Raw genomic sequence first — 16,758 nt, forward strand, 5'->3', positions numbered from 1 at the left:
GCATGGAAAAAAACCCCGCAAGATATGAGCTATTATTGTTGTCTTAGAGCATAAAGTTGTTTAAAAAGGAGGGGTATCTCATACTATTTTTTAAGTCAGGTTAAGTAGAACACAGAGAAGTAGCAATGTGATATGGAATCATCAGTGACAACAACCAGGAAATGCATTGGAATAAGGGAAGACTGATTTATTTTGATTTCATTGTATAAAATGGTGAGAGAGGGGAGAAAATAAAAACATTGTTTTTAGACACCTTCCTCAAGAAATTTTGCGTGAAAAGAAGGAAAGCAATAGAGATACTAGTTGGAGGGAATGTGGTGTCTATTTCTATGTCTGTGAAAAAGGAAAGAGACAAACTTGTGAAGTAAGATGGTCTCTGAGAAGTGACAGGTGGGTGGAGTCCCCAGCACATGGGAAGAGCGTGGACTTAAATAGCAACAGGGAAGTTTTATTCACAGTAACAAAACAAAACAAAAACAAACATACAAAAGAGGCATACAAGTGTGGATTCAGATTAAGATGTTTAGGTGAATTGGGTGATATGGAAATGAGGGGAATTGAGGCATGTTTTGCAGACTGAAGTTCATGTGTTACAGCTTCAAGGGCTTCCCATCTATTCTTAGAGTCCCAGGATTGGTATGGGTTCTTATTCCAGGCATTTCCACCCAACCCCAAAATTTTCTCCACAGGTTATTAGCTCTGTGAAATTAATACAGTTAAGTGTTGTTTGTAATAATTATTTATTTTCTTTTCAAACCCTATTAATTGAAAAAGAAATGAAATGAAGAACTTTTTTTGAAAATTTATCTGAAAGCTTTTATGGAAAATACTTAAATATATGAACAACTGTGCTTAAGTTTATTGCTTAAAGTACAGTTGAAATTGATAAACTCAAAGTAGAGGAAGAAAGCACCTGTACAAGTTAGTGACCATTTTATCATTAAAAAATACTTTTTCTGATCATAACAGAAGTGTGTACTTTCTGAAACATATTCAACAGAAAATTATTACAAAAGAAAAATAAAAAGTTTATGTTTTAAACTTCACTGTCTTCACAATGTCAAAGCAGCTCCTATATTTCTACCAGTGTTCAGACGGAGAGATTGTACCTGGATGAATTATACTGTGTGGGGAAGGAATGGATCACTGATCTCCCCTAACATTTCATCTGTGAGGATTTACTTTTCTATTGAGGGTGGGGGAGGAGAGAAAGGGACTTAGCATTTTGTCCATTTACATTCCAGTCACTGAAATAATAACAGCTATATGGTATCTAGAGTAGAAGAGGTGTTTTAAAATAAGGGCATTCTCTCAAATCTTAATAGTTTCCACTGTAAAGACTGAGGGTAGTTCTTCCTAGATTCACTGTCTCAGAGAACTGTTATTAGTTGAGTCAAAACTTAAAATGGCTTTTGTTGTAAAATAAACAATTGGTATATGGCACTCGATGACAGGGATGGTCTGAGAATGGTTTATTGTGACAATGCAATCACTTTCAGGTATTAAATTTCAAGATGAAAACTATAAATCATTCACCTTGCCAGAGTGAAGCTTGACTTATTCCTGTGGTCAACATGGGTATGGACATCAAGGGCAAATGAGTCGAAGTAACTTGACGAAAAAAACCCTAAAGCAAGAACCACATATTTTCACCTCTTACATGAGCAAATATGTTAAATTTTCCTACTCTGAATTCTTTAATTATATACTGGTCATGCTTATTTTTCTGTTATATGACATGTATTATATTATATTATTATTTGTATATGAATAAATCAGGGCCAGGGAAACACACAAAGACCATAATACATTATAAAAAGTATATGTTTAATTTTCATCATTAAAATAATTTTAATTTTAAATTGATAACTATCTCTAATAGCATGGCACTGATATAATTTATTTTGCTTTTACAGGTTTAAAGTATAGTTTAATATACATTACAAAAGTGATGATATAAATAACCACTGAGTTCATTTTAGAGTTAACTTTTACATTTAATTCAGTTGCAATAACTTCATGACTCCCCAGAAAGTGTGTCTCAAGTTTTCGTGTATCTATGAACCACATGGGATCCTGTTAAAAAGCAAATTCTGATTCAGCAAATTTAGGGAGGAGGTTAAGATTCTTCATTTCAAACTCCATGGTGCTACCAATGATTCCATTCTGTCGATCGCAGTTTAAATTGCAAAAAACAAAAAAATAAGTGCTTTTGTATATCAATATATAAATGAAATAAAGTAAAAATATTTTTGGCACTAAAAACAGTTATATCCCAACATGATTTTTGCTTGAATGACAAGGAGGTTATTACAACTACATGGTTCCCTTTTATCTATTCCCTTTTTCTCCCACATTTCTTATATCCATTTAAAATAAATATCCCAACTACAAATACTTTCATTAAGGACTCATGCTAACTTCAAAGTCAGCAGCATGGCTCAAAAATAAGAGGACCTTTTACAAAGATGTGTTTCTGAAAAATGGTAATTTTTTTTTTTTATTTTTATTTTATTTATTTGTCATAGAGAGAGAAGCGAGAGCAAGCACAGGCAGACAGAGTGGCAGGCAGAGGCAGAGGGAGAAGCAGGCTCCCTGCCAAGCAAGGAGCCCGATGTGGGACTCGATCCCAGGACGCTGGGATCATGACCTGAGCCGAAGGCAGCTGCTTAACCAACTGAGCCACCCAGGCGTCCCGAAAAATGGTAATTTTTAATTGCCATTTTCTCTGTCTTTCTCTTCTCCCGCCATTCCTACAGGGAATCTGAATGCATCCTTAACGCCCTTCGTTCAAAAACAGGAGTGGTAGCAAAGGTGAGGGCTGAACACCAGAAGACAAAGACAATATATCATCTCTTTCTTATTTCATTTATTTTTTTGGAAAATATTAGACTATTAATATTCACCATCATCCTAAACTTTCAATCATGTTAAGGCATTTAAAAGATTTATTCAAAATTAACAGCTAAAAAGCTGAAGAGCTTCCATTTGAGGCTCTCAACAGACGATTTGGGAATGCTGATTATACTTTGTTACTTAGTTTATTGCTATACAGGGAAGTAAAGAGTTCCTTAAAAAATTACATATATATATGTATAAATATTTATAAAATATACTTATGTAAAATGTATAGAATATAAATATATTTTATATTTCAGGTAAGTACATTCTGTATATGGTATAAAGTATATTTGATGTTATACAATTATATTTGTACAAATTTATATATTTTGTATAAATACATTTATACAAAATATTTTATTTATAATTTATATGTTTACAATGTTTATATAAAATTACATGCATGTTTTTATTTGTATAATTTTCTTTAAAATGTAAATACTACATATGATCAAATATATTTTTCTGTAATTCTTTTTTTTCTTGAATTAATGTTTGCAGAATAACAACTAGCAGCAATGCACTTCCAGGTTAGCAGTTGCAAAGGCAAAATCAGCTGTAACTTGGTTTTCAGAGAAACTGCAATTATCTCTAATAGGTACATTTCAAGTTGTTATAAATACAACAATTGGTATAAATAAAAAAAAAAAATTGCCCTAGCCAGTTTTCAACTTTTATAGAGGAGTTATAAAGTTAATAATATTATAAAGAGTTATACTTATTAAATGTGAGAGCTCAGTCTCTTTTGCTCCGTCATTATCTTTGAATATATTATGTAGTTTTGATTAAATCTCTAAAAACAACTGTAGCTTTTGGAAAACTGTTAAGGTTTGAGATCTAGGGAAGTGTATACTTACATTATGAAGCTGTATTTTTAAACTGAATAATTTTAATATATCTGGATGGATTATAGATAATTAGTTTGTTTTATACAGTGATTTATTATAAGTAACAAAGTTAATCATAGTGTATCATCCTTTGCTCTTGTAGTGATACCTGAAGATGCACCCTCTGGGTGGCTACTTTGACTTCCAGCTTTCCATTCTGCTTGTAATATATCCACAACTAACTTTCACATGCAGAGAAACCTGTTCTCAGAAGTCTACAGACAAGCAAGCCTTGATACAATTCTTTGTAACTATGATAAGTAGACTTTTCAAGACAATAACAAAAAAAGGTTCAGAAAACACTGTTTTCATGACAATAGCACAGCAGCAAAATGAATGTAAGAACAATAGGTTATTCAATCTACCATAATTACTGCAAATAACAACAAAGCTTACAAATGTAAACAAGTCTCTTAATAAATTCATGAAGTCTACTTAGCTATTGTCTTTCTTGTCTCATTCTAAGTCTAAGCACTACTAAAATTTTATTCTCCCTGTTTTTGATTTTAATAACTGTTTTTGATTTGACTCTTAAGTGTGATTACTGGATAAAATGTATTAAAATGAATTTCAACATATGAAATTGTGTTTAACCTATACACAATTTGTAATAACATATTTTCATTAGTAGCTGAGTGTAGAACGTTTTGAAATGTTTGAACTGACGTTTTGAAATGAGTCACTATCTTTCTCTATCATGTTCGTTGGTTCACAGGTAACGTATTTGTTGAGCCTAAGAGTAGATGAGTGAACGACTACCTATTAATAAGTGAAGCTGGTCAGGGGCACCTGGGTGGTGCATTTGGTTAGGACTCTTGAATTCAACTCATGTCCTGATCTCAGGATGGTGAGATTAAGCTCTGCATGGGGTTCTGTGCTGGGCAGGGAGCCTACTTAAAAGTCTCACCTTCCCCTTCTGCCACTACCTGCTCTCCAAAATAAATAAATAGATCTTTAAAAAAAAAAAAAAAAGTGAATCTGGTTGTACACTTCTTTGGTCTAACAATATCTCAGGTTAATATTTATCATGTGATGAATATAATTTTCATTTATCTCACTCTGAATATTCATGGTTGGTTTCTTTTAGAATATCTTCCAAGATATGGCATTTTCATCTTTCTTAGATGTAATGTGCTTTTTTAGGCTAAAGATTAAAAAATGCTAACTGGTTGGATATATAAAGTTTAGTGATAGCAGGTTAATAAACTATAAATTATTTATGAAAACTTTTAATATTTTAAACAATTTTTCTTCCATTCATCATTTCAAATTTAATCGCAAATATACTTGTCATAATACTGGATTAGACATAATCACTTATGGTAATATTCTTAAAAAATGTCATTTTCAAATTAGTTAATATCTTTAGAACTTCTCAATGAGAATTTTACTTTTGGTTTATTTTATGAGTCAACACTTACTCATAAGAAAATGTCTACATTACGAAGTAATGCAGAAGCTAAAAGCCCCACTTCAGCCATGAAATTTAGGATTTTTATGGCACATGCTGAAATTTTAGAGAAATAAAAAAACTAGTTAGTGGCCATAAGAAGTTAGGTACTTTCCTGAATATGGAGAGAATGCATCATAGTGTTTAAAGAGGAAAGGACTTAAAGTTAGTCTTGTCTTTGAAAAATTATCTGTGATTTACCGATTTTGTGATTTTGAAGTTTTTGTATAATATATTGATTTCATTACCTCATACATTTATTATATAGAACTTAGCAGTTTACTGTCAGCACTGAAGAGGGAATACTGGTACCAAACGAAGTGTGAGAAAATGGATATCCACAGGGCAAGATTTAAAACACATTAATTAATTAGCATTTATTTTTGTTTTATAAATTTTCCAGCTTTATTGAGATACGATTGCCCTATAAGGTTATGTTAGTTTCAGGTGAACAAGTTCATATGAGTATGAAAGTTTTAATACAAGTAGTTAAATGTGTGTTAAATATTTTCATGAACCAATGACATTGATGAAATTGAAAAGTAAAACTGGAAGTTTTAAATTCTTTCCTACAAATAGGTTTTACAGATATAAAGGAGATTTCAGTTTTCTTAACTATATAGTCTAACATTATTTCTTATATATTGGTTTTGCAATTTCAGTATATTTTGGCTTCAAGTTTATTTCACTTGCTACTTGTTATGTGAGTAACAGTAATTCTTTACATGACAAATGAAACCAATATATATATCAAATAAACACAACTTGAATGTCTTTTTATAAATCTTAATTGCATTTCAGAAAAAGTTAACTTTTTTCCCTTTTGTAATTTGAATCTATAAAAATTGGTACTACAGGATAATCACAGAGTTCTATGTTCTCAACCATACTAAACAGAAGCAAATATACAGGGCATGTAACACAGGTGTAAATTAAATCTATTTTTATGTTTTGGAGCCTAGCAATTTTCTTAATGCTATTTAACCATGGCATAACGTGCAAACTGTACTAATAAATTAGAGGGCAAAGAAATGTACTTCAGGTGTTAGTCTAGAATTTATGCTGGGGATAGACATTATTTTCTGCATTATTGAGCAGCAATTATCTTGCTTCACATATCACCACAATATTTTAAAGTTTTACTTTCATCTGAAATGACTTCTAGTCATCACAAGAGATGCAAGTATGCTAAATTGTATGGCATATTGCCTTTGTTAAGAAAACAGAAGCTGATCACTCCATTAATCCAGAATTAGATGAGTTTACACAGATAGTTTCTGTGCTGGAAATGCAAGGTACAGATGTATTTGTATATTTATGTAACCATGTTGAAACCATGCCATATTATTTTTATTCCTCTTCTAAAAATACAATAACCACTGAAATTACATTTTGACTTGGTTGATTATAGTTAATGCTGGCATGGAACCTTATATTTCAATTTAATGTTTAAAACGTTGCCACATTTACTTACCTTTAAATTGGAGCTTCTTGACAATAAAACAATAACTATGTGATGTTATTAAAATGGTATTTTAGTGTCTTTGGTAGAATATATCTTTACTACCTATAAATAACTCTTGGTATCAGCTGTGATCTATGTTTTACTTGATATAGATATACAGATATTTCGAACTTTTCTTTCTATTGTCTACATAGCTATCTATCTACCAATTATTTATGGTAAGAAAACTTGATAAACTGAACATGAGGGAAAAAATGGAGAAACCAAGAACGACTTCTGGTTGTCTGATTTGAGTAACTATATAGATGAGCTTTTAGAGAAATATTGTAACTTGGGATAAGTTCCATTCAGGGGAGATTCAAATGTCCATTTTTAGATATGTTAAAATACTGGAATAACAGTCAGACATCTAAACATGCCAAATGACCAGTAGGATCTGTGACTCTAAATATCAGGCAAGGAATGGAAGCCAATAGTCATCTCCAAAGACATAATTTTTAAAGCCATAAAAATAAATGAGATAATCTAGAATGTAGAGCTTAAAGGAAGTAAAATAAACAATAGGGGCACATTTTGAAAGAAAAGGAAAAGTAGAAAGTAATCAGAAAAGGAAAAGTGGGATAGAATTCTATCAGACCACCCAAAGTAGAAGGACCTGAAGAAAACTAAGGTGTCAAGTGAAATGAAGACTTGACAATATGAAATTATTGGCTGCGACGTCTGGTAAAATGTCAATGGATGAGGTAAGAGCAGATCCTTGTTTCCCGCTTAAATGTATGAGAAAGGTTGAAGCTTCATTCTAAAGTATAATAATGGCTACCTTGTTTTTTAGCCATCTTTTGTTCATAGTGACTATTCTCACTATGAACTTATATTAAGTACTCTCTTTATATTAAGAGTACTTAATATAAAATGATCCCATATTTGTCTCCTTTCCCTTCTGCTTCTCAGGATAATTATAGCACTTCACTACAAATTTTGCTTGATTTATTTTTTATTATTTTATTTACTTTTTACTAAACCAAACTTGAATGAGTGAAATAAAATTAACATAGTCATGGTGTGTTATTCTCTTTCTATGTTGAATGGGCAGAAATGGGGTTTATCCAGAAAATTTCAGTTTCTTAGGAAATTCTACAGAACAGGTAAAATATATACATATTCTTTTGGAAGATGAAGGTTTTCCAAGCTGCTATGAAGGAGTTGCAATAATATGAAACATAGCCTCAGTGGCTAAGGTAACCTGAAAGCAAATGTCACTATGTTTTAGGAAGTAAAAAGAAAGGCGGGGGAAGCTTGGGTAGTTCACTTGATTGAGGGTCCAGTTCTTGATTTTGGCTCAGGTCATGATCTCAGGGCTGTGAAATTGAGCCCGTTCTCTGGCTCTGTCCTCCCTGCTTGAGATTCTCTTTCTCTCCCACTGTCCTTTCCACCACTCACACTCTAAGATAAAATTAAAATCTTAAAAAAAAAAATTGAGACATCAAATTGCTTGGTGGTGGTGGTGGTGTTTTTTGAGACAATGTGAATTTAAATTCTTTGAGAAAAAAAATAACTAGAATTATTAAGACACCAAAGAACCACAAAAACAAAACAAAAAGCAAAAAACACCAGTTTCCTCACCTTATTAAAAACAAAACAAAACAACAACAACAACAAAAACCAAAAACAACAACAACAAAAAACAACCAGTTTCTGGAGTGTTCTTGCCAAGATGAATATATTGAACACAGAGTCCATAATATTGTAAGTTTTTAACATGTATTATTTTTTATATGTTTATCATTTTGTGTTGTTTTGTTTTGTTGTTATTTTATTTTATTTTTTCAGTGTTCCAAGATTCATTGTTTATGTACCACATCCAGTGCTCCATGTAATACATGCCCTCCATAATACCCAACACCAGGCTCACCCAACCTACCACCCCTCCAAAACCCTCAGTTTGTTTCTCAGAGTCCACAGTCTCTCATTGTTTGTCTTCCCCTCCAACTTTCCCCAATTCTCTTCTCTTCTCCATCTTCCAATGTCCTGTGTGTTCTTCTTTATGCTCCACAAGTAAGTGAAACCATATGATACTTGACTCTCTCTGTTTGACTTATTTCACTCACTATAATCTGATGTTGCATTGATCATAAACTAGCAATATGATTATGAGCCCCTAAATAAGACTTTAGCTCAAATTTTGAATTACCACCTACAGGATTAGGAAAATAATTTTATTTTTTTAACCTTAGCTCATAAAAATTGGGGACAATAATAGTGTCAACCACTTAGGTATTTTGCTAAGATGAAATGAGTTCATGCAAATATAGCACTGAGAACACTGTCTAGTCCTCAGTAAGAGAATATAAATATTGACTATGGTTATTAATTAATAATAATAATTATTATTTATGGTACTTGGATTATCAGAGAACTATTTTTGAGGTTGTGGGGATTGTGCTAATATATAGAGGATATAATTTAACTAGAATAAAAAAACAAAATGGAGAACTGCTCAAAGACAAGAGAAACGCAGGTTGTAAATCACCCGAGGGAAAAAAAAGTGGTGTCTGGATGTCTCAGTCAGTTGGGTGACCAACTCTTGATCTCAGGTCAGGTCTTGATCTCAGAGTGGTGAGTTCAACCCTGGGTTGTGTTCCACACCTGGCATGGAGCCTACTTAAAACAAACAAAACAAAACAAAACAAAAATAAACAAAACAAAACAAAACAAAACAGAGAGGGGGTGCCTGAGTAACTCAGTCCATTAAGAATCAGGCTCTTGATTTCAGCTCAGGTCATGATCTCATGAGTCATGTGATAGTGCCCTGTATGCAGCTCCACACTCAGTGGGGAGTCTGCTTGAGATTCTCTCTCCCTCTTCCTCTGTTCCTCTATCTGCAACCCCCTCATTAAAAATCAATCTTAAAAAAAAAAAAAAAAAAAAAAAGAACAACAACAACAAAAAAGCTAATTCTAGGTGGCAGGAACACAGAAAGTGGACAGAAACCTAAGACAGTTTGAAATGGAGGAAAGCAGATGAGGAGGAAACAAACTGGTTGTGTGGTTTTACCCAGAGAAAATAGAAAGACATTGATTTTTTCAGGCAAAGAATTATGTCCCATTTTTATCCAGGATTGCAAAGGCAAATGCTTACTTTGAACACGTAGCTAGCACAAAGACATGAAGCACTGGGAATAAGACACTAGAGGGTAGTAAAAGTAGATATGTCATCCAAATAATTTACACTCAAAAAGATACTTCTATAGTTGCTACTTTTTGGATTCTAATTTAAGGCAAAATATATAATTTAAATGAATAATTTATTTAATAGACTTATTCTGCAAAATAAATATTTGAAGACAAACATTAATCTAAAGTAAATAATGATGATATAGATACATGTATATATATAAATACATACATATTATTTTATAAAATAGAAATAATTTGTGATAATAAGGGGCTATCAATTTTCCTTCATTGCTTACAACTGAGGTAACCAGAGATGAGGATGAAGGGTATGTTTTTTAACACAGGTCAGCAAACTATAGATTGCAAGGCAAATTCATTTTGTGGCTATTTTTGTATGGCACAAGAGCTAAGAATGGATTTACATTACCAAGAATTACAAATTATAAAACAAAGCAAAAACAAAGAATATCATATGACAGAGAACATATCGTGTACAAATTTGAAAATACTTACTCTTTGACTCATTGAACAAAAAGCTTGCCAACTCCTTTTTTAGTTTATAATAAACATGATACTATTTAAACTCAAAGGGAGAAAACAATTAAAAGATTTGATGAATATAAATTTTAATTTTGTAGTAGACATGATATTGGAATTTTGACAATGAAGATACGCTAAGTTATCCAGCAATTTTGGTCCTTAATGTGATAGGTTTGCCATATGCATGTATTTATTACAGTGGAATTTAAATCCAGGTGGGTACATGTGGATGTATGCTCCAGGGAGTGGGGGTTAGACAAATGTAAAACTTTGTCTCAGCATTGAGTTTTTAGCCTGCCAATGCACCTATTCTATTGTAACTATTGTAGGGATAATGGTTAAACTCTTTTTTATTGAAAGGTTGCCTGAAAGATTATATTGATTCCACTGAAACATATAGCTCTATAATAATCAATGACACATACTTTTAACTTTCGGTTTTCTGAAGTAGTTTAAACCAATTCTGAATTGTATGATTTTCCAAATTGAGAATATTTTCCACTAATAGGCCTTTATGATCAATTGATTGCTGAGAGGCATGAAACAATTTAATCAAAATAGTACTGTCTTTTAGATTCAAGTAATAGTTATTAACAGAAGTATATATACATGTACAGGGCCACATATACTGTGGTAAATATTTGTACTGTGTACAATATGTTTAATGAATGTTATGAGGCTATCCAAATTGTTATAAATGCAATTTCTCAGCATGACTGTTGTTGCATGGAAATAATTCAGTGATTAATATGGTTGGCATTTTAAAATGGGTAGTGAATAATGTGAACTATCATAATTATTTTAATTATTTTAAGTATTCTGACTGCAGCTGTCTTTAAACTTAGAAAGGAATATAGCTTGACCAAAAACAAATTAATTGAGATTCTTGCCACAAAATAAGTTTCCTTGATTGTGTTAAAATATGTCATTAAAACAAATAGGATTTACATGCCTACTGAGCTGATAAACCCCATCAACGACTTGTTTTCTCCATTGTGGCAAATTTTTTTATGGATGCTATGTTGACACTGTTAATAACTTACATGATAATAATCATATGAAGTTTTTTACATCTCTATTATGCTAAACTTTCCTTTGCAAGACAGCCCACAAAAAAAAGAAAAAGAAAAAGAAAAAAAACCCTGAAGGGATCTAATTTTAATAGCAATTAGAATCCTATTTTTCAGAATTTGCACTCGACAAAAATGCATAATGTTAGCATGGCTCTTGGATTAAAATGTAGCTTTAAAGTCCTGAATACTTTTATTTTAAACTCAAGAGTAAGTCTTGGCACACCACTGGAAAAAAAAAAAAAAAGCATGCTTAGGATAATGTTTGTGACATGAAAATAAATGAAAGCATAGAACATGTTATTGAGCTGCCCATCACGAAATCATACACTTGTAAAAGTGAAAACCCATAAAATTGCTCAGTTAATTTTTAAAAATAGTTCTGGTTCTTCATTGTATAATCTGGAATAGATATACGAACTGAATGTCTGTGACACAGCAATTCCACTACTGGGTGTTTACCCCAAAGACACAGATGTAGTGAAAAGAAGGGCCATATGTACCCCAATGTTCATACAGCAATGTCCACAATAGCCAAACTGTGGAAAAAGCTGAGATGTCCTTCAGCAGATGAATGGATAAAGAAGATGTGGTCCAGCCAACTAAGGTTCACTTTTATTTTTTATTTATTTTTATTTTTTAAAAATTTTATTTATTTTATTTGACAGACAAAGATCACAAGTAGGCAAAGAGGCAGGCAGAGAGAGAGGGAGGAGGTAGCAGGCTCCCTGCTGAGCAGAGAGCCCGATGCAGGGCTCAATTCCAGGACCCTGAGATCATGACCTGAGCCGAAGGCAGAGGCTTTAACACACTGAGCCACCCAGGCACCCCTCACTTTTATTTTTTGATTGTGATTCTAAAAGGTACTTGGAAAAATTTCAGGATGTTCTGTACAAAAAGGCAAGTAATAATAAATGGGGAAAATTGGGTATCGTACATGAATGGACTTCTGAAGGAAAAAAAATGTGGTCCATATATACAATGGAATATTACTCAGCAATTAGAAAGGATGAATACCCAAATTTTGCATCAGTATGGATGGGACTGGAGGAGATATGCTAAGTGAAATAAGCCAAGCAGAGAAAGTCAATCATCATATGGTTTCGATTATTTCTGGAACACAAGGAATAACATGGAGGACATAAAGAGAAAGAAGGGAAAATGAAGGGGAGGAAGTCGGAGGGGGAGATGAATGAGAAACTGTGGACTCTGAGAAACAAACTGAGGGTTTCAGAGGGAGAGGGTAGGGGGGTGGGTTGGCCCGGTGGTGGGTATTAAGGAGGACATGTATTGCATGGAGCACTGGGTGTGATATGCAAACAATGAATCTTGCCACACTACATCAAAAGCTAATTACATACTGTATGGTGATTAACGTAACACAATAAAAAAAAAAGAAGAAGAAATGAATGAACTTGTTAGAACTAACCATTTCAAAAAAAGGAAACTACAAATCTACAATTAAAAAAGTGAACTTTGATCATATCTCCATATTTATTAGATAACCATTTTGTCTCAGTATATGCCTGTGTATTATAGTGTTGGCCAAAATTAAGCAAAACCTTACTCTTGTGGCAGGAATTACATTAAATAATATAAGAGCATTAGTTAGTATAATACTACATTGTCTGATGTAGTTATTATTAATCTTTATTTTACATTTTACAGAAACTGAAGTTAAAATAATAAGTGATTTGCTAATGATACAAATTTATTAATTGGCAGGGCTAGTTTTTGATAGGGTTTTGATATATAGTATACTTCATTGCCTGTTTGACCTAAATTAGTTGAACTTTTAACAATAATTATGGTTTTCTCACCCAACCAGTCTTTAGAGTGTATTCAGTACTAGTTTCTTAGGCCCTCCAACCACACTAAAGAACAAAATATACTAAACCTTTGTTCTCATATACTTGATATTGGATTGGAGCTAATAACTGGTAAATAAAGAAATAAACCAGATAACATTTTAGGAAGACTAAGAGAAAGGACTAATAGAAATAAAAGTATGAGAACTATTTCAAAAGATGATATTTGAGCTGATTCTTGAATGGTAAGTCAGAACTGAGGAGACAGGATTACAGAGGCTTAATATACATGCAATTGGATTCCCGGTCAGAAACAAAATAGAGAATGTGGTGGAAGTAATTTAGTAAGAGATAACAGCTTAAAGTTTTCAAAAATTGTAGAAAGAGATCAACAAAATTAGGCACCCAATGGCCCACATATATAGAAGAATAAGTAACTTTTAAAGAGATTTTTAGTCCAAACACAGAAATAACACCTTAGAGAAGTTGTCACTGGAAAACAAATATATGTAAAATATATATAATTTATATATTTGTATAGAAATTGTATAAATATATATGTAAATCACTATGATAGTGTAAATAATTAGAAGATGACTACTAAGTAAGACTTAAATTATATATGTAATTAAAATACAGGGCAGTGATAGAATATTCACAATGATGAGGATAGTAAAATAAGATATCCAAAGTTTAAAGCAGTGCTTGAGACTACAGTAAAAATATTGATTATCATGCAGATCCATTAAATCTAATATATTTAGGTATGATGTAATTTCTAACAAAACCATACTGATAAAAGTACAATAAGATACAGCATTCTAATTTTGAACATATATATTCATATGGTTTTAAAATTTTGAAGAAAAACTACATGGAGGTTCATGGAAATGTAGACTCAATATCATCAGACTTATATTCTTTTAAAAAATATACAGAACATTTACAGAAAAGAGTGACCCATATCCTGTCCAGAAAGCAAATTGCAACACATACAGTATATATTTTGTATACAAAATAATTAGCTTGAAATTAGCATCCAGTATTTAACTAGAAAATCCAAGATACGGAGTAGAAATAATTTGGTGAATTAACATAATATCTTATTAAATCAATCAAGATTTAATTAATCAAAAATCAAATTAACTAATCAAGGAATCTTAATAGAAACAAAATATTTAACTGAATGATAAGAAAAATAATACATATGATACTTATGCAATGTTGCTAAAAGAGATCATATAACCTTAGAGGCAAATATTAGTAAGAAAAAATAGTTTTAAGTTCATGAGCTAATATCCATATTAAAATGTTAGGAAAACTTTTAGGAGGAAAATAAAAAGACAAAAATAAAAAATAGCAAGTACTACACTACAGCAAATAAAATCAAATGCTTTTTTTTTAAAGGCCTAAAATGATAGATGTCAAGATAAAAAAAAAACAAATAAAACAAAGATACCAATTGCAATCATTTTGATTCAATATTGACTTTCTATTCAGTGTAGTAATGCAAGAAAAATAATGTTATAAAAATAGGAAAGGAAGATATAAAACCCCCACTTTTCAAGATGATATAGAAAATGAATATGTGAAACACTTAAAAATTGAAAGATAAATTTAAGGATATAAGACTGAGTTTAGAAATCTTATAGGATACAAGATCAAAATACAAATTTCTTTTAAGTTTCTATAAAACTATACAAACATAGAACTATAAATTCATACAAATTCTAATTTCAAGAAAATATATAAAACACCCAGAAAAATCTTCAACAAAATTTACAAGATGTGATGTTGTTACCAAATTAACCTAAGATTCAACTTAATTACAACAAAATTTCTAACAAGTAGATTCTAAAGAATAAATTGGGGGAAAAGGGAACAGGGACCCCTAAGATATTCTTAAAGAATGGAAAATAGAAAAGAATTGCTTTTCCAAGTATCAGGGATTATTTTTAATCTAAAATAGTTAAGATAGAGTAGACTGGGACATGGATAAATGAAAAAAAAAGTTGAATAGAGTGGAAAACAGGGTATTTTTTAATCAATGGCAATTGGGTCACTGAACATTCATACATAAAAACTGCCTGTACAAAATTCTAAGTGAACTCTTTATCTATATTCAAATGTAAATTGCACATTTAAGTTGTATATCATAATATATGAAAATATCTTCTTTACCTATAGACGTTTCAAACTAATACACCAAAATAATCACTTATCACAAATGAAAGGACTAATGAGCTAAATATTGAAAACATCATAAAAGACCAAGAAGTGAATATAAATTTGTAAGTATTTAACTAAAATATTATCAACATGAGGCGCCTGGGTGGCCCAGCTGGTTGCCTTTGGCTCAGGTCATGATCTCAGTGCCCCATGTCAGGCTCCCCACTCAGTAGGGAGTCTGCTCCTCCCTCTCTCTTTGTGCTCCCCTCATGCTCTCTCTCTCACTCATTCTCTCTCTATCTCAAATAAATAAAATATTTTTTAAATTATCAACAAAAGACACATATACATAATAGTATGAGGGAAATATCAAATTATAAAATGGCAAGAGACCTTATCAGCCACTGTTAAAAAGAAAATATTGTAAAGCATATTATGAAAAGGTTTTCAACATCATTACTTATCAATAAATTTAAAAATTTTAAAAATGCTATGAACCTACCCTGATGATTGAAATTCCACAGTCTGAAAAATAATTTGTGAGGATGTGCAATGGATCTTTTGGTGGAAAATTAAATTGGTACAACTACTTTGTAATAATATCTCCTCAAGTTTAGGAATATTTCATATTCACTGAACATCTCTATGCCCATTTGTACCAAGAAAATACGTAGAACAAAGTTTTGCAAAACTAAAATGCAATAACTGAAACTTGGAATCAATACAAATGTCAATCAATAGTATAATGAAAAAATAATTGGGATATATTCATATAATTGAATTCTATTTAGCAATAAAATAATAAAACTGTTTACAAAGATAAGTCTCACAGATACAATATAATCAATGAAACCAGGCACAAGAAAATACACTACATGCTTTCTTTGCTGTATACATTTTGTCAACAAGAAAAGCTAAACTAATTTTAAATGTAAACACATAAGTGAAAATGCTCTCAAAAAAACCAACAGAGTAATTACATGGAAGTCAGAATAGATCATAGGAGGAGTAACATTGGGAAGAGATTTGAGGAATGCTTTGGGTTCCTCAGAATGTTTTATTTATTTTTTTATGTGGTAATTAAATAGGTGGTTAATTAATAATAAATACAGTATATTGTACTTTAATATTTTATGTTTTTTAACCACTAAAAGAGAAAAACCATGTATACTTAAGACAAAGAGAAAGAATGGAAGTGAAAAACTAAAGATAGTGAGTAAGCCAAATACATTGGAGAAATATACTGTTCACAAAAAGAGGAATAGCTGGTAGGGGATATGATTCAAGTTTTT

The sequence above is a fragment of the Mustela nigripes genome, chromosome 2 (assembly GCF_022355385.1).
Source record: "Mustela nigripes isolate SB6536 chromosome 2, MUSNIG.SB6536, whole genome shotgun sequence".
In the NCBI taxonomy this organism is placed as follows: Eukaryota; Metazoa; Chordata; class Mammalia; order Carnivora; family Mustelidae; genus Mustela; species Mustela nigripes.